Genomic DNA, 27099 nt, shown 5'->3' with positions numbered 1-27099 from the left:
CCCACCTGGCTCCTGTCCCAAGTGTCATATAGAGGAGGGTGCTGACCCACCTGGCTCCTGTCCCAAGTGTCATATAGAGGAGGGTGCTGTCCCACCTGGCTCCTGTCCCAAGTGTCATATAGAGGAGGGTGCTGTCCCACCTGGCTCCTGTCTCAAGTGTCATATAGAGGGAGGGTACTGTCCCACCTGGCTCCTGTCTCAAGTGTCATATAGAGGAGGGTGCTGTCCCACCTGTGCTCCTGTCCCAAGTGTCATATAGAGGGAGGGTACTGTCCCACCTGGCTCCTGTCTCAAGTGTCATATAGAGGGAGGGTGCTGTCCCACCTGGCTCCTGTCTCAAGTGTCATATAGAGGGAGGGTGCTGATAATCAATATCATGGTCGGCGTCTTCCCTGTGGCATAAACTGGCTATCCTCAACACCTGCTCTCAGACCTGCAAAGCAAGCTAGTGGATTTTCTCTGGACGGGCTATCACTGGCTGAGGGTGTAAGTGTTGTATATGTCCATTCACGAAGGAGGACAGGACCTGATGGAACTGGACATAGCATGCTGGCTGCTGGGGAGAGCTGGCGGATTAGGGTTGGACTAAACTGTTCTCATGAAGCTAGGAGGCTAGTACAGCAGGTCTCTCTGATTTTACTGCGGTGCTGAGGGCCTGGCAGCTGCTAAGGCCCACGAGGAAAGTGGTGTGGAGCCTGGGCTTCTGTGGGTGTGGGAGGAGCCTATCTTCCACAACCCAGCCATCTCTTTGAGATCGGTTCCAGTCGGCCACCCTGCAGGGCAACTGATGGCAGGGGGTTTACTAAGGCTGGGTGACCTGAGACTGCTGGGAGAGGAGGGGTGGAAAACCCCCGGAGGTCCTGGCACAACACGCTGTTCTAACATCTCTTAAAGTCTGCTGGAGAGTTCAGGGAGGTCCAGGAGGTACTGTCTGAACCAATAGGGGGATGTTTGAGGGCCAAGGGGAGGGGCCGCAATGTTTCTGCCACTGTAGGTGATGGCGAGGCTGGGGACTGGCAAGGTGGTCTGGAGGATTTGTTCGATTTTAACATTCCGACTCTGGGGCAGTTTGAGGGGGTGGGTAAAGCCCTCTACAACCTCTGCATTTATAAGGTGAGGAGCGTTAGAAGCCTAACAGGAGTGAAGGCAAATCAGTGGCCGGGGTATGTGGGGGACGAAGCGTATGGTGGATTTTAGATGGAGGGGGGCTCTACAGTTTCCCAGTTCCAAAGAGGTCAGGGGACCTCCAGAAAGTTCTACATGGAGCGTTGGCCACTAATGTCTGGTTGGCACGGGTGGACCCGGGAGTTGGACAGGAGTGTCCTTTCTGTGTCATGAGTGAAACTGTGCATTGTGTGTTTTTTCTGTGTGCGCCAGTTTAATGCCATTCATGTCTCTGTTGGAATGTCTGTGTGAAAGCTTGGTGGTGGAGTTTACACTGTGGGATGTTTTTCATGGGGTGCAGGTATTCCAATAAGGAAAGGCCAAATGGGTGTTTTCTGTTTGCTAAGGCAAAGTTGGCTATTTGGCTAACAAGGAGGAACAGGGTCAAAGGTGGGGATAACATACCCTTTACTATTATTTAATGGACTGGTCTCTGGGCGCCTTAGGGTTGAGTTTGAGTTCTATAGAATGATAAAGTGTGGAGATGTTTCAGGAGATATGGTATGTCGGAGGCGTTGTAGAAGTTGTAGAATATCGTTGTAGAATACGGTGGTAGAAGTGGTGGGGATATGTTTTTTGTGATGTGTGGTGTTGTTTTGTGTCGTGAGGTAGAGGGCAAGGGAGAGTATGCAGTACAAAGGTCTCTCTTTCCCTCCCTTTCCCACATCTCTCCCCCTCTCTCTCTCTCTCTCTCTCTCCCTCTCTCCCTCTCCCTCTCTCCCTCTCCCTCTCTCTCTCTCTCCTCCCCTCTCCCTCTCCCTCTCCCTCTCCCTCTCCCTCTCCCTCTCTCTCTCTCTCTTTCTCCCTCACCTCTTTCTCTTTACTCTCTCCCTTTTAGGATCCTGTGAGACAGTAAAGGACTTTGTTGCCAAAGTGAGGAAGTCCTATGAGAGAAGCACTGAGAATACAGAGGAGTGTGACACCATGTCTCTCAAAGTAAGTACACCACACACACACACACACACACACACACACACACACACACATATAAACACACACACACACATATAAACACACACATACACATACACATATAAATACACACACACGCGCTCGCGCCCACACACACATACACATAAAAACACACACACATATACACACACACATACATATAAACACATACTTTACCCATATACAACACACACACTTTACCCTTACATATAAATACACACACACATATACATATAACACACATACATATATACACACACACAGCACACATACCCTTACATATACTTACACACCACCTTTTACACATACACATATACTTACACACACACATACACACATACACAACACACACACCACGCGCACATATAAACACACACACACACACACGTGCACACACACATACACATATAAACACACACACACACAAACACACACACACTCTCTAAATTAACTCCTCTCCTCCACCAGTGTGCCATCCTGAATGAGAAGCTAGATTTGCTCCTTCAGACCCTCAACACAGAAACCCAGTCATTCCCCCCACCTCCTCGCCTTTCCACACCCCCCATCGTTGAGGAGGAGGAAGAAGAGGAGGAGGTGAGCGAGGAGTCGTTGACCGAGCTGAAGGAGAAACTGGAAGCGGAGGAGAGTGAGAAGGGAGGAGAGAACGGAGGAGGTTCGCCACACAAGATGTTCAGAGCTAAAGAACAGTTGATGCTTCGGGCAAACAGCCTGAAGAAGGCTGTACGAGAGATTATGCAACAGGCAGAGAGAGGTACGTAGATATAGAACAGAATAGATCATGTAACAGGCAGAGAAGGTACGTAGATAGTAGATATAGAACAGAATAGATTATGCAACAGGCAGAGAGAGGTACGTAGATATAGAACATAACAGATCATGGAACAGGCAGAGAAAGGTAGTAGATATAGGACAGAATAGATTATGCAACAGGCAGAGAGAGGTACGTAGATATAGAACAGAATAGATCATGTAACAGGCAGAGAGAGGTACGTAGATATAGGACATAACAGATCATGTAACAGGCAGAGAGAGGTACGTAGATATAGAACAGAATAGATTATGCAACAGGCAGAGAGAGGTACGTAGATATAGGAGATAACAGATCATGTAACAGGCAGAGAAAGGTACGTAGATATAGAACAGAATAGATTATGCAACAGGCAGAGAGAGGTACGTAGATATAGGACATAACAGATCATGTAACAGGCAGAGAAAGGTACGTAGATATAGAACAGAATAGATTATGCAACAGGCAGAGAGAGGTACGTAGATATAGGACATAACAGATCATGTAACAGGCAGAGAGAGGTACGTAGATATAGAACAGAATAGATTATGCAACAGGCAGAGAGAGGTATGTAGATATAGGACATAACAGATCATGTAACAGGCAGAGAGAGGTACGTAGATATAGAACATAACAGATCATGGAACAGGCAGAGAGAGGTACGTAGATATAGGACATAATAGATCATGTAACAGGCAGAGAAAGGTAGTAGATATAGAACATAACAGATCATGGAACAGGCAGAGAAAGGTACGTCGATATAGAACAGAATAGATCATGGAACAGGCAGAGAAAGGTACATAGATATAGAACAGAATAGATTATGCAACAGGCAGAGAGAGTACGTAGATATAGAACAGAATAGATCATGGAACAGGCGGAGAGGTACGTAGATATAGGACATAACAGATCATGTAACAGGCAGAGAAAGGTACGTAGATATAGAACATAACAGATCATGGAACAGGCAGAGAAAGGTACGTAGATATAGAACATAACAGATCATGGAACAGGAAGAGAGAGGTACGTAGATATAGAACATAACAGATCATGCAACAGGCAGAGAGAGGTACGTAGAAATACATTATGACAAAACAGATCAGACATACACTAGAATATAGCCTTTGGCGCAGTCTTTCATGCCTGTTTCAGAGAGAATACAATGGGACTCCAGACAGTTCAACTTCAAAAAGACTTGGTAATCACTTTATCCGTAATATGAAGATGTGCAATTTCAGACCCTTCTCTCCCCTCACCCTCTCCCCCCTCCTTTTCTCTCCTTCTCACCCTCTCTCCCTTCTCTCTCTCCTTCTCTCCCCTCACCCTCTCCCCCTCCTTTTCTCTCTCTCCTTCTCACCCTCTCCCCCTCTTCCTCTCTCTCTTCTCCCTCTTCCCCTTCTTCTCTCTTTTCTCCTCATCCTCTTCCTCCTTCTCACTCTCCCTGCCTCTCTCTCTCCCTATAGTGGTGGATGAACAAAATGCCAGCACGGAGGAGCAGGAGCTGCCGTCCACGTTTGAGTTCAGGAAGGAGGGAGAGGGAGGACAACAGGGACAGTGAAAGGACGAGGACACCAAGGAACTAGAGACCCTGCCATGAGTCACCTGCCTCTGCCTCTCTGTCTGTCTGTCTGTCTGTCTGTCTGTCTGTCTGTCTGTCTGTCTGTCTGTCTGTCTGTCTGTCTGTCTGTCTCCTTTTCTCTGTCTGTCTCTTGCTTCCATCTATCCAGTACTGTTAAGATCTAGAGGAGTGGCTACCCACTTGGCAAAAACTGATTGAATCAACATTAATTCTGCTTTCTTTCAACAAAAACATTCATTGTGATGACATTGAATCAACATGGAAAACTGATTCGATTTGCAAAAAGTCATCAACGTGATTGAATTTCAAAAAAAAATTCGCCCAACTTTTAACATAAATCCAATGACCTGGTGAAATGTTTTGTTGATTTCACATTAAATTGACATTAGTTCGCAAGCAAAATTAAATCAAAACTAGATGTTGAATGACGTCTGTGCCCAGTTTGTTGGGAGTAAGGGCTAGAGAATAGGGGCTAGAGAATAGGGGCTAGAGAATAGGGGCTAGAGAATAGGGGCTACGGTATAGGGGCTAGGATGTAGGGGTTAGGGAGTAGGTGCTAGGGAGTAGGGGCTAGGAGCCCATTTTGAATTCAGAAGAGTTAGTTGTATTCTAAAGGAAAAAACATATATTAATAACAACAACACCTAGTGGATTGTCAACTAACTACACCCTGTCACAGGGAACATGCCCCAACTAACTACACCCTGTCACAGGGAACATGTCCTCAACTAACTACACCCTGTCACAGGGAACATGCCCTCAACTAACTACACCCTGTCACAGTGAACATGTCCCCAACTAACTACACCCTGTCACAGGGAACATGCCCTCAACTAACTACACCCGTGTCACAGGGACCATGCCCTCAACTAACTACACCGTGTCACAGGGAACATGTCCTCAACTAACTACACCCTGTCACAGGGAACATGTCCTCAACTAACTACACCCTGTCACAGGGAACATGTCCTCAACTAACTACACCCTGTCACAGGGAACATGCCCTCAACTAACTACACCCTGTCACAGGGAACATGTCCTCAACTAACTACACCCTGTCACAGGGAACATGTCCTCAACTAACTACACCCTGTCACAGGGAACATGTCCTCAACTAACGACACCGTGTCACAGGGAACATGCCCTCAACTAACTACACCCTGTCACAGGGAACATGCCCCAACTAACTACACCCTGTCACAGGGAACATGTCCTCAACTAACTACACCCTGTCACAGGGAACATGCCCCAACTAACTACACCCTGTCACAGTGAACATGTCCCCAACTAACTACACCCTGTCACAGGGAACATGCCCCAACTAACTACACCGTGTCATCAGGGACCATGCCCCAACTAACTACACCGTGTCACAGGGAACATGTCCTCAACTAACTACACCCTGTCACAGGGAACATGTCCTCAACTAACTACACCCTGTCACAGGGAACATGTCCTCAACTAACTACACCCTGTCACAGGGAACATGCCCTCAACTAACTACACCCTGTCACAGGGAACATGTCCTCAACTAACTACACCCTGTCACAGGGAACATGTCCTCAACTAACTACACCCTGTCACAGGGAACATGTCCTCAACTAACGACACCGTGTCACAGGGAACATGTCCTCAACTAACTACACCGTGTCACAGGGAACATGTCCTCAACTAACTACACCCTGTCACAGGGAACATGTCCTCAACTAACTACACCCTGTCACAGGGAACATGTCCTCAACTAACGACACCGTGTCACAGGGAACATGTCCTCAACTAACTACACCCTGTCACAGGGAACATGTCCCCAACTAACTACACCCTGTCACAGGGAACATGTCCTCAACTAACTACACCCTGTCACAGGGAACATGTCCTCAACTAACTACACCCTGTCACAGGGAACATGTCCTCAACTAACTACACCCTGTCACAGGGAACATGTCCTCAACTAACTACACCCTGTCACAGGGAACATGTCCTCAACTAACTACACCCTGTCACAGGGAACATGTCCTCAACTAACGACACCGTGTCACAGGGAACATGCCCTCAACTAACTACACCCTGTCACAGGGAACATGCCCTCAACTAACTACACCCTGTCACAGGGAACATGCCCTCAACTAACTACACCCTGTCACAGGGAACATGTCCTCAACTAACTACACCCTGTCACAGGGAACATGCCCTCAACTAACTACACCCTGTCACAGGGAACATATCCTCAACTAACTACACCCTGTCACAGGGAACATATCCTCAACTAACTACACCGTGTCACAGGGAACATGTCCTCAACTAACTACACCGTGTCACAGGGAACATGTCCTCAACTAACTACACCCTGTCACAGGGAACATGCCCTCAACTAACTACACCCTGTCACAGGGAACATGTCCTCAACTAACTACACCCTGTCACAGGGAACATGCCCCAACTAACTACACCCTGTCACAGGGAACATGTCCTCAACTAACGACACCGTGTCACAGGGAACATGTCCTCAACTAACTACACTCGTGTCACAGGGAACATGTCCCCAACTAACTACACCCTGTCACAGGGAACATGTCCTCAACTAACTACACCCTGTCACAGGGAACATGTCCTCAACTAACTACACCCTGTCACAGGGAACATGCCCTCAACTAACTACACCCTGTCACAGGGAACATGTCCTCAACTAACTACACCGTGTCACAGGGAACATGTCCTCAACTAACTACACCCTGTCACAGGGAACATGCCCTCAACTAACTACACCCTGTCACAGGGAACATGTCCTCAACTAACTACACCCTGTCACAGGGAACATATCCTCAACTAACTACACCGTGTCACAGGGAACATGTCCTCAACTAACTACACCGTGTCACAGGGAACATGTCCTCAACTAACTACACCGTGTCACAGGGAACATGTCCTCAACTAACTACACCGTGTCAGGGAACATGTCCTCAACTAACTACACCATGTCACAGGGAACATGTCCTCAACTAACTACACCCTGTCACAGGGAACATGTCCTCAACTAACTACACCCTGTCACAGGGAACATGTCCTCAACTAACTACACCCTGTCACAGGGAACATGTCCTCAACTAACTACACCCTGTCACAGGGAACATGTCCTCAACTAACTACACCCTGTCACAGGGAACATGTCCTCAACTAACTACACCGTGTCACAGGGAACATGTCCTCAACTAACTACACCGTGTCAGGGAACATGTCCTCAACTAACTACACCGTGTCACAGGGAACATGTCCTCAACTAACTACACCGTGTCACAGGGAACATGTCCTCAACTAACTACACCGTGTCACAGGGAACATGTCCTCAACTAACTACACCGTGTCACAGGGAACATGTCCTCAACTAACTACACCGTGTCACAGGGAACATGTCCTCAACTAACTACACCGTGTCACAGGGAACATGTCCTCAACTGACTACACCGTGTCACAGGGAACATGTCCTCAACTAACTACACCGTGTCAGGGAACATGTCCTCAACTAACTACACCATGTCACAGGGAACATGTCCTCAACTAACTACACCGTGTCACAGGGAACATGTCCTCAACTGACTACACCCTGTCACAGGGAACATGTCCTCAACTAACTACACCCTGTCACAGGGAACATACCCTCAACTAACTACACCCTGTCACAGGGAACATATCCTCAACTAACTACACCGTGTCACAGGGAACATGTCCTCAACTAACTACACCCTGTCACAGGGAACATGTCCTCAACTAACTACACCGTGTCACAGGGAACATGTCCTCAACTAACTACACCGTGTCACAGGGAACATGTCCTCAACTAACTACACCGTGTCACAGGGAACATGTCCTCAACTAACTACACCGTGTCACAGGGAACATGTCCTCAACTAACTACACCGTGTCACAGGGAACATGTCCTCAACTAACTACACCGTGTCACAGGGAACATGTCCTCAACTAACTACACCGTGTCACAGGGAACATGTCCTCAACTAACTACACCGTGTCACAGGGAACATGTCCTCAACTAACTACACCGTGTCACAGGGAACATGTCCTCAACTAACTACACCGTGTCACAGGGAACATGTCCTCAACTAACTACACCGTGTCACAGGGAACATGTCCTCAACTAACTACACCGTGTCACAGGGAACATGTCCTCAACTAACTACACCCTGTCACAGGGAACATGTCCTCAACTAACTACACCGTGTCACAGGGAACATGTCCTCAACTAACTACACCGTGTCACAGGGAACATGTCCTCAACTAACTACACCGTGTCACAGGGAACATGTCCTCAACTAACTACACCGTGTCACAGGGAACATGTCCTCAACTAACTACACCGTGTCACAGGGAACATGTCCTCAACTAACTACACCGTGTCACAGGGAACATGTCCTCAACTAACTACACCGTGTCACAGGGAACATGTCCTCAACTAACTACACCCTGTCACAGGGAACATGTCCTCAACTAACTACACCCTGTCACAGGGAACATGTCCTCAACTAACTACACCCTGTCACAGGGAACATGTCCTCAACTAACTACACCGTGTCACAGGGAACATGTCCTCAACTAACTACACCCTGTCACAGGGAACATGTCCTCAACTAACTACACCGTGTCACAGGGAACATGTCCTCAACTAACTACACCCTGTCACAGGGAACATGTCCTCAACTAACTACACCCTGTCACAGGGAACATGTCCTCAACTAACTACACCGTGTCACAGGGAACATGTCCTCAACTAACTACACCCTGTCACAGGGAACATATCCTCAACTAACTACACCCTGTCACAGGGAACATGTCCTCAACTAACTACACCGTGTCACAGGGAACATGTCCTCAACTAACTACACCCTGTCACAGGGAACATGTCCTCAACTAACTACACCCTGTCACAGGGAACATGTCCTCAACTAACTACACCCTGTCACAGGGAACATGTCCTCAACTAACTACACCCTGTCACAGGGAACATGTCCTCAACTAACTACACCCTGTCACAGGGAACATGTCCTCAACTAACTACACCCTGTAACAGTGAACATACCCTCAACTAACTACACCGTAGTCACAGGGAACATGTCCTCAACTAACTACACCGTGTCACAGGGAACATGTCCTCAACTAACTACACCGTGTCACAGGGAACATGTCCTCAACTAACTACACCCTGTAACAGTGAACATACCCTCAACTAACTACACCGTGTCACAGGGAACATATCCTCAACGAACTACACCCTGTCACAGGGAACATGCCCCACCTTACTACACCGTGTCAGGGAACGAGGCTCTGTCTGACAAGCCCACACATGATGTTCCCTGCTGTAATTAAATTAAAGGGTTTGTGAAGAATTACAAATGGAAAACATGAACTTTATTTCTCCTGATTAAATTATACTTGGTTTAGTTTGTTATTGACAGTGCAGTCAGTGGATAGCTGGATTAGGTATTTCAAGAGTGGCCGAATATCTCTTACATGGTATGTACATAGGCACAGTGTAGTATTTTCTCTGCTGCCAATGACTGGAAAGAACTACAAAAATCTGTGAAATTGGAAACACTTATCTCCCTCTCTAGCTTTAAGCACCAGCTGTCAGAGCAGCTCACAGATTCCTTCACCTGTACATAGCCCATCTATAATTTAGCCCAAACAACTACTCTCATCCCCAACTGTATTTATTTATTTAGCTCCTTTGCCCCCATTATTTTTATTTCTACTTTCTTCCACTGCAAATCAACCATTCCAGTGTTTTACTTGCTATATTGTATTGACTTTGCCACCATGGCCTTTTTTGCCTTTACCTCCCTTATCTCACCTCCATTGTTCGCATTGTATATAGACTTATTTTTCTACTGTATTATTGAATGTGTGTTTGTTTTACTCCATGTGTAACTCTGTGTTGTTGTATGTGTCGAACTGCTTTGCTTTATCTTGGCCAGGTCGCAATTGTAAATGAGAACTTGTTCTCAACTTGCCTACCTGGTTAAATAAAGGTGAAATAAAAATAAATAAAAAGAATTGCATAGCACACTGTAGTATTTACAGAGCACAGTGTAGTATTTACAGAGCACAGTGTAGTATTTACAGAGCACAGTGTAGTATTTACATAGCACAGTGTAGTATTTACAGAGCACAGTGTAGTATTTAAATAGCACTGTGTAGTATTTATATAGCACAGTGTAGTATTTACAGAGCACAGTGAATTATTTGCACAGCGCAGTGTAGTATTTAAATAGCACAGTGTAGTATTAACAGAGCACAGTGTATTATTTACATAGCACAGTGTATTATTTACATAGCACAGTGTAGTATTTACATAGCACTGTGTAGTATTTACATAGCACTGTGTATTATTTACATAGCACAGTGTAGTATTTACATAGCACAGTGTATTATTTACATAGCACAGTGTAGTATTTACATAGCACTGTGTAGTATTTACATAGCACTGTGTAGTATTTACATAACACAGTGTAGTATTTACAAACACAGTGTTTGTTTGTCCCTAAGTGTGTGTGTCCGTGTGCTGTATGATGTGTCGTTGTCTGTTGGACAGGGCTCTTCCTGTTCACAAGGAATCTTCTTCCTGCCTCAGAGCAGTAGGAATTGTATACTCTCTGATGTAATCCCCTTGTTCTATCGACTCTCCCTAGATCTTTAGTACATACTAGAATAGATAGTGCTCTTTAGTACATACTAGAATAGATAGTGCTCTTTAGTACATACTAGAATAGATAGTGCTCTTTAGTACATACTAGAATATATAGTGATCTTTAGTACATACTAGAATAGATAGTGCTCTTTAGTACATACTAGAATAGATAGTGCTCTTTAGTACATACTAGAATAGATAGTGATCTTTAGTACATACTAGAATAGATAGTGCTCTTTAGTACATACTAGAGTAGATAGTGCTCTTTAGTACATACTAGAATAGATAGTGATCTTTAGTACATACTAGAATAGATAGTGCTCTTTAGTACATACTAGAATAGATAGTGCTCTTTAGTACATACTAGAATAGATAGTGATCTTTAGTACATACTAGAATAGATAGTGCTCTTTAGTACATACTAGAATAGATAGTGCTCTTTAGTACATACTAGAATAGATAGTGATCTTTAGTACATACTAGAATAGATAGTGATCTTTAGTACATACTATAATAGATAGTGATCTTTAGTACATACTAGAATAGATAGTGAATGTCTATGTACTAACACACTCTCTCTCTCTCTCTCAGTTCTTTCTCTCGCTGTCTCTCTGTCTCTGTCTCTCTGTCTCTGTCTATGTCTCTTGCTCTCTCTCTCTCTCTCTCTCTCTCTCTCTCTCTCTCTCTCTCATCTCTCTCTCTCTCTCTCTCTGTCTCTCTCTCTCGCTGTCTCTCTGTCTCTGTCTCTCTGTCTCTGTCTATGTCTCTTGCTCTGTCTCTCTCTCTCTAGTGGCTAAGAGTCCTTGTTCCCCTCCTGAAAGGTGTGTGAGTCGCAGCAGCCAATCATGTGGCTCTTTCTCCATCACACCCTTCACCACCAGCAAGGAGAACCTGCCTGTACTCAACACGCGTATCATCTGCCCTGGTACCTGTTACGTCACGTTCTCACTGTGATATGCCTCTATACATGCACATTTCACATACACACATACACACATACATATGGTTCATATCACGCGTATGCACACACACACCTGCCCTGATACATGTAAACACACACACACACACACACGCACACACACACACACACACACACACACACACACACACACACACACACACACACACACACACACACACACACACAGACAGATCGTCATACCTTCATAACGATTAGCAATGCTAACAAATACGTTCAACATGTAAAATCCCATAGAGAATTCCAACTAAATACAAACGGGCGCATTGCAAACATTTTATACATATTTTAGTCTCTGACCTAAAGTATTTACAGGACTGACATCCCAGCTCATAAATTCATACAAGTAACTCAAAAATGTTTCTTACAAAAAAATGTTAGGCAGCAAGCTGGATCTAGGAGGGGATTCTCTGCTGTTACCAAGCGAGAAACAGTTTAGATAATACCTACTAAATGAGCAAACCAAATGCACAACTGCACGTTTTAGACAGTAGCCATTTCCTGATTGCTAAAATTAAAATAATTTGCCTAATTTCTGTTTATGTAACAAAACAAGCAATGTGTAGTGTAGAGAATTATTGTACCATCTAAATCACTGTGAAATATATTTTCAAAAAACAAAAATACTGTATTTTCAGCTGTTTGAAGCTGGGTTGCAAAACCGAGAGTCAAAGACGCAAAAAACGAAACTTAAGAACGGGGAGCATAGAAGTAGCGCACATAGAACAGATCTACCGCTTCTTAAACTTGCTTTCGATGAGAATGACAGATCTATAACTCACATTTCTAAGTGAATTTGGTCGGGTCACCCAAAAAGTTACATATTGCAGCTTTAACTTAATAGTTTAAGAGATATCTAGCTGGCAAACATTTATTTGTGAATTCCATACTGTAATTAGTTCACCTGGCGCATGCTGTACAACAGTGAGTGACTCACAAGGCCTCGGTCTCTCGTTGTTGTGTGCTTGCAGACAAACATCCAGTGACTGGGGACTACTGGTAAGCTTCAGAATAAAAAATAATGTGAAATGAGGAATGCAATCTTCTTTATCGCCTAACGTATTGCACACAATTTGACTGCAGGTATTTATTTAAAAAGTAGTGACAAATATTCAAATAAAAATCTAACATTTCAAAGAAATAGTTTCAACGGTATTGATGGTATTGAAAAACCATCCCGTGGCTATTTTCAAAAGCCCCAGTTTACGGTATACTGCCCAAGCCTAAAACATACACACACACACACACACACACACACACACACACACACACACACACACACACACACACACACACACACACACACACACACACACACACACATATTGTTGGCCCTGAGACATGTAGACATACCACACACAGCAGTTTTTAAGAACACCACTGTTTCTCTGTACAGGTTTGCGTGCTGGTCTGGCAGCCTCTATAGCTGGTAGCTCCATCATCAGTAAGATGCTGCTGGCTAATATCGACCCATTTGGAGCTACGCCTCTTTCTGGACTCTGACCTGGACTCACTGTAAGACCCTCTGACCTCTCAGCTCTGACCTTTAGGCTACCATATTCAGAAAGTTTAAGACTGGCCCCTTTTGTGGTGACCAGATCAAAACATATATATTTTTAAAGGTTTGTGTAGTTTTGTGAACTTCTCTGTGTCTTTCTATCTCCCCACAGAGAGGGCTTTAGTGAGAAGTGTGTAATGAACAACTACTTATGGCGTTGGGCTGGATGCTAAGATCACATTGGAGTTCAACAACAAGAGGGAAGAACACCCAGAGAAGTGCAGGTGAGCTCTAGGTTTATCTCTCCTCTCCTCCCTCATCCCGCTCCACTGGTCTCTCATTCATCTCTCCTCTATTCTCTCACCCTTTTCTCATTACATTCCTTTTCTCTTCCTCACTACACCCCCCCCCCACACACCCCCACACCCTTCTCTAGGAGTCGTACTAAGAACAGGGTATGGTATGGGGTTCTGGGCACCAAGTGAACTCCTCCAGAGAACCTACAAGAATCTAGAACAGAAGGTTCAACTGGAGGTGAGAGACGAAACCATAGAACTAGAATTACTAGAAGGAACATTCCCGTGAAAAATCTATGTCTTGTGGTGGATAGAATGGCGGACATATTGGAATAGAGCCTAACATTAAATGTGTGTGTGTGTGTGTGTGTGTGTGTGTGTGTGTGTGTGTGTGTGTGTGTGTGTGTGTGTGTGTGTGTGTGTGTCCGTCCAGTGTGACGGTCAGTACATCCCCCTGCCCAGCCTTCAGGGCATTGCGGTGCTGAACATCCCCAGCTATGCAGGTGGAACAAACTTCTGGGGAGGAACCAAGGAGGGACGACGTGAGTGCTGTTCTACCAAAACTGTGTGTGTGACTCTGGTTGGTACTTTATGGCTGCTGGCTCAGTGTTGTAGGAGAACAGACAAACATAATGATACCACCTCTGGTTGGTACTTTATGGCTGCTGGCTCAGTGTTGTAGGAGAACAGACAAACATAATGATACCACCTCTGGTTGGTACTTTATGGCTGCTGGCTCAGTGTTGTAGGAGAACAGACAAACATAATGATACCACCTCTGGTTGGTACTTTATGGCTGCTGACTCAGTGTTGTAGGAGAACAGACAAACATAATGATACCACCTCTGGTTGGTACTTTATGGCTGCTGGCTCAGTGTTGTAGGAGAACAGACAAACATAATGATACCACCTCTGGTTGGTACTTTATGGCTGCTGGCTCAGTGTTGTAGGAGAACAGACAAACATAATGATACCACCTCTGGTTGGTACTTTATGGCTGCTGGCTCAGTGTTGTAGGAGAACAGACAAACATAATGATACCACCTCTGGTTGGTACTTTATGGCTGCTGGCTCAGTGTTGTAGGAGAACAGACAAACATAACAATACCACCTCTGGTTGGTACTTTGTGACAGGGGGACACTATTTGGCATGACAGGCCCCTAGTTCCGTAAGGTTAACTCTGTGTGTGTGCGACGTGGTGTTGTAATTCAAGGGCAGTGAGGTTGGTGCTCCCGAGTGGTGCAGCGGTCTAAGGCACTGCATCTCAGTGCTTGAGGCGTCACTACAGACGCCCTGGTTTGATTCCAGCCTGCATCACATCCGGCCATGATTGGGAGTCCCATAGGGCAGCGCATAATTGGGCTAGCTTCGCAGGGGAGGCCGTCATTGAAAATAAGACTTTGTTCTAAACTGACTTGCCTAGTTAAATAAAGGTTAGATAAAAGGTTACCTCTGACGTGGTGTTGTAACAGCTGTGCTGGGACAGAGCCAGCTGCTGGGAGGACTTCCAGTGGAACTGATCCAACACACACATCATCCTCAGCATTTACTCTCTGCACACACACCACAGGTGCACACACACACTTGCAGTAAATCCACATGCGCAAACATATTTCTTAAACTGTGTTCAAACTATAAACCATCTTCAGACCTCTGACTATTTTGGCCCAATGAAAATAAACCTGTTGAATTGATATCAGTGAGTACGTTTACATGAACACTAATAATTTGAAATTAAACTGATTACGACAGAAGGCCGAGTTTTTTATTTATTTTTATTTATTTAACTAGGGCAAGCCGGTTAAGGACAAATTCTTATTTTCAATGATGGCCTAGGAACAGTGGGTTAACTGTCTGTTCAGAGTATGGCGTTAGTCATGTGGGTTAACTGTCTGTTCAGAGTATGGCGTTAGTCATGTGGGGTTAACTGTCTGTTCAGAGTATGGCATTAGTCATGTGGGTTAACTGTCTGTTCAGAGTATGGCATTAGTCATGTGGGTTAACTGTCTGTTCAGAGTATGGCATTAGTCATGTGGGTTAACTGTCTGTTCAGAGTATGGCATTAGTCATGTGGGTTAACTGTCTGTTCAGAGTATGGCATTAGTCATGTGGGTTAACTGCCTGTTCAGAGTATGGCATTAGTCATGTGGGTTAACTGTCTGTTCAGAGTATGGCATTAGTCATGTGGGTTAACTGCCTGTTCAGAGTATGGCATTAGTCATGTGGGTTAACTGCCTGTTCAGAGTATGGCATTAGTCATGTGGGTTAACTGTCTGTTCAGAGTATGGCATTAGTCATGTGGGTTAACTGCCTGTTCAGAGTATGGCGTTAGTCATGTGGGTTAACTGTCTGTTCAGAGTATGTCATTAGTCATGTGGGTTAACTGTCTGTTCAGAGTATGGCATTAGTCATGTGGGTTAACTGTCTGTTCAGAGTATGGCATTAGTCATGTGGGTTAACTGTCTGTTCAGAGTATGGCATTAGTCATGTGGGTTAACTGTCTGTTCAGAGTATGGCGTTAGTCATGTGAACACTTTACTCAATTGGCGCCAGGTCATAATCAAAGTAAGCATATGATTGAAGCACCTGGTTTTCTGAGCGACCCTTAGAATGATTAGGTGAAGGTCTTAATCAGAGTTCCAGGGGTGTATTTGATCTGTGCATATGCCAGCACCAGCAACACAAGCCTCCCTGTTATGGACGAGTGAAGTGAATTTGTAAAATCTAAAAGTACGCATCTTAGAAATAGTTTTCACAAACAAACTGTATATGTCCGAACTCCTAATCAAATAGTCTTGGCAAAAATAACATGGTCGCTGTGGTAGAACATTTATTTTGATTACAGATTTTCTAGATTTACAGTCCCATCAGGTAGCCTGATTTCAGATGTGTCTGTGTAAACAGGATTATTTGGGAATTCGTTTTAATCAAACTATTATATTAATCTGACTATTCAAAATAATGATAGTGTTATTTTACTTGTTATTTGTTACTTTTATTTTTTATTTTCATTTAAAAAATGAACTGCATTGTTTGTTAAGGGCTTGTAAGTAAGCATTTCGCTGTAAGGTCTACACCTGTTGTATTCAACGCATTTGACAAATACTATTTTATTTTATTTGATGTCACATAGTACTCAATGAAGGGTGTGTTATTGTGAGTAGGGCTCCACCTAGTGCTATTACTCTAAACTACAGTACAATAGATCACAGCCTCTCTGAGCCTTTGACGTGCATGGAGCTAACTAGTACAGATCTGCTTTAAATAGGCATTTATGAGTGGATCAGAGCAGAGGAATGTTGTAGTACAATGATGTCTGATTCATCATTACCTTGACCTAATCATGGACAGTGTGGACAGAGAGATCAATATCAAGTCAGAGGAGCCTTTCACTCCAGAGTTTCTAATCTGAACTCTGACCTCCCCTGATCTCACTAGACGATTTGGAGGTGAATAAAATGTCAGAGACAGTTTTCAATGGAGGGAGATAAGTCATGGTGATGACTATGGTTATGGCTTTCGGGCCGACTCTTTCTCTCTGTATATATCAATGATGTTGCTCTTGCTGCGGGCGATTCCCTGATCCACCTCTACGCAGACGACACCATTCTATATACTTTCAGCCCGTCATTGGACACTGTGCTATCTAACCTCCAAACGAGCTTCAATGCCATACAACACTCCTTCCGTGGCCTCCAACTGCTCTTAAACGCTAGTAAAACCAAATGCATGCTTTTCAACCGATCGCTGCCTGCACCCGCATGCCCGACGAGCATCACCACTCCTGGATGGTTCCGACCTTGAATATGTGGACACCTATAAGTACCTAGGTGTCTGGCTAGACTGCAAACTCTCCTTCCAGACCCATATCAAACATCTCCAATCGAAAATCAAATCAAGAGTCGGCTTTCTATTCCGTAACAAAGCCTCCTTCACTCACGCTGCCAAGCTTACCCTAGTAAAACTGACTATCCTACCGATCCTCGACTTTCGCGATGTCATCTACAAAATTGCTTCCAACACTCTTCCTCAGCAAACTGGATGCAGTTTATCACAGTGCCATCCGTTTTGTCACTAAAGCACCTTATACTACCCACCACTGCGACTTGTATGCTCTAGTCGGCTGGCCCTCGCTACATATTCGTCTGCAAGACCCACTGGCTCCAGGTCGTCTACAAGGCCATGCTAGGTAAAGCTCCGCCTTATCTCAGTTCACTGGTCACGATGGCAACACCCATCCGTAGCACGCGCTCCAGCAGGTGTATCTCACTGATCATCCCTAAAACTTATTCGGCCGCCTTCGTTCCAGTACTCTGCTGCCTGTGCCTGGAACTAATTGCAAAATCGCTGAAGTTGGAGACCTTTATCTCCTCACCAACTTCAAACATCAGCTATCTGAGCAGCTAACCGATCGCTGCAGCTGTACATAATCTATTGGTAAATAGCCCACCCATTTTCACCTACCTCATCCCCACAGTTTTTATTTATTTACTTTTCTGCTCTTTTGCACACCAATATCTCTACTCTGTACATGACCATTTATCTATCCAGTGTTAATCTGCAATATTGTAATTATTCGCCTACCTCCTCATGCCTTTTGCACACATTGTATATAGACTCCCTTTTTTCTACTGTGTTATTGACTTGTTAATTGTTTACTCCATGTGTAACTCGTGTTGTCTGTTCACACTGCTTTGCTTTATCTTGGCCAGGTCTCAGTTGTAAATGAGAACTTGTTCTCAACTAACCTACCTGGTTAAATAAAGGTGAAATAAAACAATAAATAAAAAAATGATGGTGATGACTATGGTTATGGTAATGATGATGATAATGATAACTATGATAATGACAACTAATAAACTACTGCTACAACTAATATAACTACTAATACAACTACTAAATCAATTAATAAAACTACTAATACAACTACACAACTACTAATACAACTAATAAAAACTACTAATACAACTACTAATACAACTAATATAAACTAATAAAACTACTAATACAACTACTGCTACAACTACTAATACAACTAATAAAACTACTAATACAACTACTAATACAACTAATATAAACTAATAAAACTACTAATACAACTAATATAAACTAATACAACTACTAATACAATTAATAAACTACTGCTACAACTAATATAAACTAATAAAACTACTAATACAACTAATAAACTACTGCTACAACTAATATAAACTACTAATAAAACTACTAATACAACTAATAAACTACTGCTACAACTAATATAAACTACTAATACAACTACTAATACAATTAATAAAACTACTAATACAACTAATAAACTACGGCCACAACTACTAATACAACTAATAAAACTACTAATATAAACTACTAATACAACTAATAAAACTACTAATACAACTAATCAACTACTGCTACAACTACTGCTACAACTAATAAAAACTACTAATACAACTAATATAAACTACTAATACAACTACTAAAACTACTAATAAAACTACTAGTAAAATTACTAATACAACTAATATAAACTACTGCTACAACTACTAGTACAACTAATAAAACTACTAGTACAACTAATAAAACTACTAATACAACTAATAAAACTACTAATACAACTACTAATACAACTAACAACTACTAATACAACAAATAAAAACTACTGCTACAACTACTAATACAACTAATAAAAACTACTAATATAAACTACTAATACAACTAATAAAACTACTAATACAACTAATCAACTACTGCTACAACTACTGCTACAGCTAATACAAACTGCTAATACAACTAATATAAACTACTAATGTAACTACTAAAACTACTAATAAAACTACTAGTAAAAATTATAATACAACTAATAAAAACTACTGCTACAACTACTAATAAACTAATATAAACTACTGCTACAACTACTAGTACAACTAATAAACCATATTTACAATAATAAAACTACTAATACAACTAATAAAACTACTAATACAACTACTAATACAACTAACAACTACTAGTACAACTAATAAAACTACTAGTACAACTAATAAAATACTAATACAACTAATAAAACTACTAATACAACTACTAATACAACTAACAACTACTATTTCTTAAATAAAACTACTGCTACAACTACTAATACAACTAATAAAAACTACTAATATAAACTACTAATACAACTAATAAAAACTACTAATACAACTAATATAAACTACTAATACAACTACTAAAACTACTAATAAAACTACTAGTAAAATTACTAATACAACTAATAAAAACTACTGCTACAACTACTAATACAACTAATATAAACTACTGCTACAACTACTAGTACAACTAATAAAACTACTAGTACAACTAATAAAACTACTAATACAACTAATAAAACTACTAATACAACTACTAATACAACTAACAACTACTAATACAACAAATAAAAACTACTGCTACAACTACTGATACAACTAATAAAACTACTGCTACAACTACTAATACAACTAATAAAACTACTGCTACAACTACTAATACAACTAATAAAACTACTGCTACAACTACTAATACAACTAATAAAAACTACTAATATAAACTACTAATACCACTAATAAAAACTACTAATACAATTAATAAAACTACTAATACAACTAATAAAAACTACTAATATAAACTACTAATAAAACTACTAATACAACTAATCAACTACTGCTACAACTACTGCTACAACTATTAAAAACTACTAATACAACTAATATAAACTACTAATACAACTACTAAAACTACTAATAAAACTACTAGTAAAATTACTAATACAACTAATAAAAACTACTGCTACAACTACTAATACAACTAATATAAACTACTGCTACAACTACTAGTACAACTAATAAAACTACTAGTACAACTAATAAAAGTACTAATACAACTAATAAAACTACTAATACAACTACTAATACAACTAACAACTACTAATACAACAAATAAAAACTACTGCTACAACTACTGATACAACTAATAAAACTACTGCTACAACTACTAATACAACTAATAAAACTACTGTTACAACTACTAATACAACTAATAAAACTACTGCTACAACTACTAATACAACTAATAAAACTACTGCTACAACTACTAATACAACTAATAAAACTACTGCTACAACTACTAATACAACTAATATAAACTACTGTTACAACTACTAATACAACTAATAAAACTACTGCTACAACTACTAATATAACTAATAAAACTACTAATACAACTAATAAAACTACTGCTACAACTACTAATACAACTAATATAAACTACTGCTACAACTGCTAATACAACTAATAAAACTGAGCATCTATAATTAAAGAAATAACAAAAAAATCCTCTCACTGTCAACTGTGTTTATTTTCAGCAAACTCAACATGTGTAAATAATTGTATGAACATAACAGATTCAACAACTGGGACAAAAACTGAACATGTTTCACAGACATGTGACTAACAGAAGTGGAATAATGTGTCCCTGAACAGCAGAGGGGTCAAAAGTAACAGTCAGTATCTGGTGTGGCTACCAGCTGCGTAAAGTAATGCAGTGCATCTCCTCTTCATGGACGGCTCCAGATGTGCCAGTTCTTGCTGTGAGATGTTACCCCACTCTTCCACCAAGGCACCTGCAATTCCCGGACATGTCTGGGGGGAATGGCCCTAGCCCTCACCCTCCGATCCAACAGGTCCCAGATGTGCTCAATGGGATTGAGATCCAGGCTCTTTGCTGGCTATGGCAGAACACTGACATTCCTGTCTGCAGAAAATCACGCACAGAATGAGCAGTATGGCTGGTGGCATTGTCAGGATGAGCCTACAGGAAGGGCACCACATGAGGGAGGAGAATGTCTTCCCTGTAACACACAGCATTGAGATTGCCTGCAATGACAACAAGCTGTGATGCTGTGACACACCTCCCCAAACCATGACGGACCCTCCACTTCCAAATTAGTCCCGCTCCAGAGTACAGGCGGGATCGATTGCAGGTGTAATGCTCATTCCTTTGATGATAAACTCGTCAGTGAAGAGCACTCTTTGCCAGGCGACGTTGTTGCCGGTGATGTCTGGTGAGGACCTGCCTTTCAACAGCCCTACAAGCCCTCAGCCCAGCCTCTCTCAGCCTATTGCGGACAGTCTGAGCACTGATGGAGGGATTGTGCGTTCCTGGTGTAACTCGGGCAGTTGTTGTGATGTTCGGATGTACTGATCCTTTGCAGGTGTTGTTACACGTGATCTGCCACTGTCTTAGGCATCTCACAAGGCATTTCTAAGTTATATTGCTCAAGAATCAATGGTCTCATATCATTCAAAATTTATGTAGATACTGCTGATTTACCCTTTAATATATACCTGGAAATTTAAAAAGTTGATACATAAAAAATAAAAATAAATGGTACCAATGCAATTGTCTTCTGTTTTGGGAGTGACAGACAATACATTGTGCAATAGTGGCATCCAAGAATGAATCTCCAGAGATTAAGGTCTTGGGTAGTGTCACGACTTCCGCCAAAGTTGGCTCCCCTGCCTGTTTGGGCGGTGCTCAGCGGTTGTCGTCACCGGCCTACTAGAAGTTGGCTCCCTGCCTGTTGGGGCGGTGCTCAGTGGACGTTGTCACCGGCCTACGAGCCACCACCGATCCCTTTTCCTGTTTGTTTTGTCTTATTAGTTGCACCTCTGTCCTATTATGTTTTCCTGATGTGCTTCCTTATTTAAGGCTAGTAAACCCTCCCTTGTTTTGTGCGGGATTAATCTTGTGTTATGTGTTGTGTTGTTGGGTGTGTTCGTGCTCCGGACCGGGTACCCTGTGTTTTGGGTTGGTCTGTATTTTTCGTGCCCTGTGTTTTGGGCATTGTATTTTGGTGCCATATTGAAGCTCTTTGCGCCTGATTCTTACCTCACACACCTAGTCCCTCGGGACAGGCATGTTTCTATACTGTAGATGACATCACCACAGTCTAGGATAGGAAGCCGTAGTTGGGTAACTAAGTTCTTTCCAATGGATACAGTAAAACAATTCTTAGATCTGTATAGTAACCTAAGCTTATAGTTCATTGTTTTTGTAATATAATCAATATGCTTTCTCACCAGACACCTGGATATTTGTAGTTGTCCACATATTCAGAACCGTCTCAGAGTAGTGATGCTAGTCGGGCAGGTGGGTGCGGACAGCAATCGGTTGAAGTGCATGCATTTAGTTTTACTAGCATTTAAAAGCAGTTGAGGGCCACTGAAGGAGAGTTGTATGGTATTGAAGTTAATTTGGACACTGTGTCCAAAGAAGGGATGGATGTATACAGAATGGTGTGGTCTGCTTAGAGGCTGATCAGAGAATCACCAGCAGCAAGAGGGTCATCATTGATATATGCAGAGAAAAGAGTCGGCCCAAGAATTGAACCCTGTGGCACCCCCAAAGACTGGCAGAGGTCCGGACAACAGCCCTACGATTTGACACACTGAACTCTGTCTGAGAAGTAGTTGGTGAACCAGGCGAGGCAGTCATTTGAGAAGCCAAGGCTATTGAGTCGGCCCGATAAGAATGCTTTGATTGACAGAGTTGAAAGCCTTGGCCAGGTCGATGAAGACGGCTGGTTATGATGGTTATGATGATGATGGTCATGATGGTGATGATGGTTATGACGATGATGGTGATGACGGTGTATTGGGGATGTATCAGAATAGTTGGGTAACATAGATAAGATGTTTTATTTTCATTATATGCTTGTGAGTTACTTCTCATTTAGAATGTATCTTGTTGTACTATAGTGGTGGCCATTTGCAGTTATCCTTTCTCTGTCCTGGGTTCAGTTACTTGGGCCGCAAGGAGGGAGAGGTCAAGCTTGTCTTCATATGTAAACATATCTTTTAAACCATGTGAAGGGATGATTGAGGGGGAACCAATTATCTCTTGGCTCCACAATGTCTGTGTGCCAGTCACTGTGTCTCTGTGATCTTGTCCAGGAGGGGTGTATTTGATATATGCCTGTTGATGAGGTTTTGTTTTTGGTCCTGAGTGGTACCAAGAGCGAGATAAGAACATAGTTCAGGAGACAAGGCTGAACGATAATTTATAGCCAATGCTGTCTGGCTATGTGTGTATTTGCTATAAAGGATATCAGTTGCAACGGTAAGCACTCTCAGAGAATTCATTTACAGACACTGAATTAATCTGAGAGTCACAGGGTTGTGATGGAGCTCATATAATTAAAGATGGACTTTATGATAACTCTGACTTGTGTGTGGTTTGGTCTCATGATTTGGTAAATACAGGAAATGTCCACTACAGGTGATAGTTAGGATGATGATGGTGATGATAGTTATGATGGTGATGATGGTTATGATGGTGATGGTTATGATGATGATGATGGTTATGATGGTGATGATGGTGATGGTGGTTATGATGATGATGATGGCGATGGTGATGATGATGATTACTATGTTAGTTATGATGATGGTGATGATGATGGTTGATGATGATGGTTATGTTGATGGTGATGATGGTGATGGTTATGATGATGGTGATGGTGATGACGATGATGACGATGATGATTATGATGATGGTGGTAATGGTTATGATGATTATGGATGGTCATGATGGCTTATGATGATGGTTATGATGATGGTGATGATGATTGTGATGATGATGGTTATGATGATGATTGTTATGATTATGGTGATGATGATTGTGATGATGATTGTGATGATGATGGTTATGATGATGATTGTTATGATGGTGATGATAGCTGATAATGACAATGATGTTTATGATGATGGTTATGATGATGATGATGGTTATGATGATGGTGATGATGATGATGGTCATGATGGTGGTGGTTGCATGATGATGGTTATGATGATGATTGTTATGATGATGGGATGACAATGGTAGTTATGATGATGGTGATGATGATGGTGGTCATGATGGTGGTGGTTATGATGATGGTTATGATGGTGATCGTTTATGATGGTGGTGGTGGTGGTTATGATGATGGTTATGATGGTGATGATGAGGATAAGGATAATGTATGCACAAATAATTCTACACACACATAAGTGTCATCAACATGCTCTAAAGCAGAGCTTGTTTAGGTCCAAGAGTCCGAAACACTTCTGGTTCTAATAAGGAATAATTTAGTCCTGGGACACCAGGTGAGAACAAGGTAGAAATGTGTTTTGCCCTTCAGCACCAGGATTGGGCTTTAGAGCAATGTACTGTAACTGTGTCTCATTGTGTTTTAACCTGGTGTGTGTGTGTGTGGTGTGTGTGTGTGTGTGTGTGTGGTGTAGTGTGTGTGTGTGTGTGCGCGTATAGTGTGCATGTGCACGTGTGTGTGTTTAGATATTCTGTGCCCCGTCATTTGATGATAAAATCCTGGAGGTGGTAGCAGTGTTTGGCAGTATGCAGATGGCTGTGTCCAGAGTCATCAAACTGCAACATCACCGCATAGCACAGGTAACAAACACACACACACACACACACACACACACACACACACACACACACACACACACACACACACACACACACACACACACACACACACACACACACACACAACACACACACACACACACACACACACACACACACACACACACACACACACACACACTACCTTTACTCTACTGTAGTCTCTTCATCCACTGACTCTTCCTCCACTGTCAGTGTCAGCTTCAGTGAAGATCACTATCCTGGGAGATGAGGGTGTTCCTATCCAAGTGGACGGAGAGGCCTTGGGTACAACCTCCTGGAGTCATTAAGATCCAACACAAGAACAGAGCCCAGATGTTGACCAGGGACAGGGTGAGAAAGAGGACCAACAGTCAATAGAGAAGATATGGGGAGGGAATCAGAGCTGGATTCCAATCCCTATTGTGGAAGTACCACGGAAGGTCCATGTTAAAATATTATGTCTTTTGGGGGCGATTGAACCGACATGTACAGTGTTTACCATGAACGCTATCTCTGCAAACATGGGAAAATTGCCTTTAAATTTACATCGAACTCTACGCTGATCTTCTGCAATATGGATTGAATCCGATCTTAAACTGTTACTGTATGCCCTGTCTCTGACTCCTGTTCCTGTTCCTGTCTTTGTCTCGGTTTCTCTTTGCTTATGTCTCTGTCTGTCTCTCTTTCTGTCTCTGTCCCTGTCTCTCTGCTGCTTCTGTCCCTGTCTCTCTCTGTCTTGGTCTGTGTCTCTGTGGATGTTAATTCCTTTCCTTCCTGTGCCCCCTCCCTGTTGTTCCTCCCTGTGTCTCCTCCATGTGCCCCTCCCTGTGCCCCTCCCTGTGTCTCCTCCCTGTGCCCCTCCCTGTGTCTCCTCCCTGTGCCTCCATGCTCCTCCCTGTGTCCCTCCCTGTGTCCCTCCCCTGTGCCCTCCCTGTGCCCTCCCTGTGTCCCTCCCTGTGTCTCCTCCCTGTGTCCCTCCCTGTGTCTCCTCCCTGTGGCCCTCCCTGTGTCCCTCCTGTGCCCTCCCTGTGTCTCTATGTCCTCCCTGTGTCCCTCCCTGTGTCCCTCCCTGTGTTCCTCCATGTGTCACTCCTGTGTCCCTCGTGTCCCTCCGTGTCTCCTCCCTGTGTCTCCTCCATGTGTCCCTCCCTGTGTCTCCTCCATGTGTCCCTCCCTGTGTCCCTCCCTGTCTCCATGTGTCCCTCCCTGTGTCTCCTCCATGTGTCACTCCATGTGTCTCATCCATGTGTCACTCACTGTGTCCCTCCATGTGTCACTCACTGTGTCCCTCCATGTGTCCCTCCCTGTGTCTCCTCCCTGTGTTCCTCCCCGTGTCTCCTCCCTGTGTCTCCTCCCTGTGTCTCCTCCCTGTGTTCCTCCCTGTGCCCTTGGCTCCTCCCTGTGTTCCTCCCCTGTGTCTCCTCCCTGTGTCTCCTCCCTGTGTCTCCCTGTGTCCCTCCCTGTGTCCCTCCCTGTGTCTCCTCCATGTGTCTCCTCCCTGTGTCCCTCCTGTGTCCTCCATGTGTCCCTCTCTCCCTGTGTCTCCTCCATGTGTCCCTCCCTGTGTCTCCTCCATGTGTCCCTCCCTGTGTCTCCTCCTCTGTGCTCCCTCCCTGTGTCTCCTCCCTGTGTCCCTCCCTGTGTCTCC

At 43.1% G+C, this 27099-nt stretch overlaps 1 pseudogene; it reads left to right on the top strand.

Annotated features, from left to right (window-relative positions):
* Nucleotides 1–2002: 2002 nt before the first annotated feature.
* On the top strand, nt 2003–25802 carry LOC135535183 (diacylglycerol kinase eta-like; annotated as a pseudogene).
* The last annotated feature ends 1297 nt before the right edge of the window (nt 25803–27099 follow it).

The sequence above is a fragment of the Oncorhynchus masou genome, unplaced genomic scaffold (assembly GCF_036934945.1).
Source record: "Oncorhynchus masou masou isolate Uvic2021 unplaced genomic scaffold, UVic_Omas_1.1 unplaced_scaffold_4588, whole genome shotgun sequence".
Classification (NCBI taxonomy): Eukaryota; Metazoa; Chordata; class Actinopteri; order Salmoniformes; family Salmonidae; genus Oncorhynchus; species Oncorhynchus masou.
This window is presented reverse-complemented; position numbering and strand designations above follow the sequence as displayed.